We start from the raw sequence: 2,590 nt of genomic DNA on the forward strand, positions 1-2,590 counted from the left end.
TCTAGAGCATAAGGTGTTAAGCCTTTAGCTTGAACACCTAGTGGACAGCATCAGCAACTAATAAAAACACATGTGTAGGAGTAGACGCCAGTTTGGTTAAAATAAAATTAACATAAAGGCATGTGGGAGACCCAGATTTGGTGGTATTCAGTGTATACGTTGTTGTTAAGTGCCTAGAGTCAGTTCCGACCCATAGTAACCCTGTAAAGGGTTTCTGAGAAGCAGCTGGTGAGTTTGAACCACAGACCTTGTGATTCAAGCTGACATTGAGGTAGAGTGCTTATCCTAAAGCGCCACACCAGGACTCCATATGAGTCACAACATTTAAGTAGATTAGCTCATCCAAAGAGAGGCCTGTTAAGTAAAAAATCAATTGAGAACTCACTTTTGGACAAGCCAAATTATAGCTATGACATACAATTCAGGAGCACCCAAAACCGAGGGGCAGCTGGTTCTCATGGGATGTGATGGAGCTTGGTAAGGGCACTGAGACCACGCTGTTTCTTCGCTCACTAGACTTGCAAACTCAACTCTGTCAGTTCTCTCAGGAAAGTTGAGGCTCTACTCCAGCAGAGTCCCAAATTTGGAATATTTCTCAGTTGGCTGACTTCTGTTATTACTAGGAATAGGAAATCATGCGGCGGAGCTATGGATTTGAATCCGGCTGTTGTTATAAAGTGCCATCAAGTCAGTTCTGACTCACAGCAACCCTGTATAGCGTTCTGAGGCACAGCAGGTGAATTTGAACTGCTGACCTGAAGTTCAAACTGACCTTTTGGTCTAGTGCTTACCCTATAGCACACCAGGATCCAATCGTACCAGACTTCACATTCCAGCTCCATTACTTCCAACTCTTATGACTCACTTCTGAGGGCTTTAGTTTCCTTATCTGGAAAATTGGAAGGATGTTTTAAAGATGAGAAAGGATACAGAAAGTAAAGATCTTATATCGTGTCCAGATCACAGAAGATGCTCAGAGATTATGAGATCCCTTTTCCTTCATCCACTCTTTGGTCCTTCATACATTCCTTGGGGCTGTTCTGTCACCAGGGGCTGTCAGAACACGGGGAGGCCGAAAGGAAGAAACCCAAGTGCTCAGTGGAGGGGAGACAACGGATGATTTTTCCCAATCCAAAGAGAATGACTGATTCTCCTCTAACGTCCAAACGTTCCCTAGCTTGTGAACTGCCAAGAATTAAAGAATCTGGTGAGTTCTTTACCAGGAGATAATCCAGTTCTTTCTCATCTAGTTTTCCAAATCCAACTCCTGGGAACTAATGAGATAAGTGTTCACAACAGTCTTTCATATTGACAAGACACCAAGAACCTGAGTTTAGTATGAAGTCAGTGTTCTAACCACCTTTAACATGCCTGAAAGAGGCAAGAGATAAACCAAGGGAGATACTAGTTTATGAATCACAAATGCCTGTTACAAAAGATACATAGGAAATTGTTTTGCTTACACAACTGCTTACATTCTAAAAGGTAAATATATTGATGTCATGGATTGAATTTGGGAAACACATAATATCTCCCAAAATTGTGTGTCAACTTGGCTGGGACATGAGCCCAGTGGTTTGGCAGTTACATAATGATGTAATTACCCCATGATGTGATCTGATCTGATCAGCCAATCAGGCCACAGGCCTGATGTGAGATAAGGGGAGTTTCCCTTGAGTGTGGCCAACATCACCAATTATGTTACAAGAGATAAACGGGGAGAGAAGCGAACACACAAGACCTCCTAACACCATGAAAGAAGAGCTGGGAGTGGAAGCCGTTCTATGGACTCAGAGTCCCTGGGGGAGACTGGTGACAAGGTACATGAAGACCGCCCAGAAGCATAATCTACGAGATGAAGACAATCCTCCAGAACTGACAGAAAGGAAGCCTTCCCCTAGAGGCAGCGTCTTGAATTTGGCCTTGTAGTTATCAAAACTGTGAGAAAAATCCATGTTTGTAAAAGCCCTTGACTTGTGGTATTTCTGTTACAGCAGCACTAGATAGCTATGACAATTGTTGTTGTCATTAAGTGCTATCGAGTCAGTTCTGAATCATAATGACCCTGTGTATGTTTCCAAGGAATAGCTGGTGGGTTTGAACCACCAATGTTGAGGTTAACAGTCTCGTGCTTATTCTACAGGTCCACACCAAGAGTCCTATTTGAAAAAGTCCCTATGTATCAGACTTGACTTGATGGCACACAACAACCTCATGCCGGAAGGAATGCCATACATAATTGCTTTACTAATTTTTCCCTTTTACCCTACTCTTTTCATAAACACATACAGATTATTCAAGGAGACTTAGGGAGGTATTAAGGAGGGCTTAGTGCAAGAACATCATACATGAAGAAAGCAAAGTCATTAAGAAGACAAGAAAGAAGGAAAAGGTCAAAATGGATGTCAGAAGAGACACTGACACTTGCTCTCCAGTGTAGAGATGCTAAAGCAAATGGAAGAAATGAGGAAGTACAAGAGCTGAACAGAAAATTTCAAAGATCAGCTCGATAAGATAAGGCCAAATACTATATATAACAAAACGTGCAAATATCTGGAAGCAGAAAACCCAAAAGGAAGAACACGCTCAG

The sequence above is a fragment of the Chrysochloris asiatica genome, unplaced genomic scaffold (genome assembly GCF_000296735.1).
Source record: "Chrysochloris asiatica unplaced genomic scaffold, ChrAsi1.0 scaffold00013, whole genome shotgun sequence".
In the NCBI taxonomy this organism is placed as follows: Eukaryota; Metazoa; Chordata; class Mammalia; order Afrosoricida; family Chrysochloridae; genus Chrysochloris; species Chrysochloris asiatica.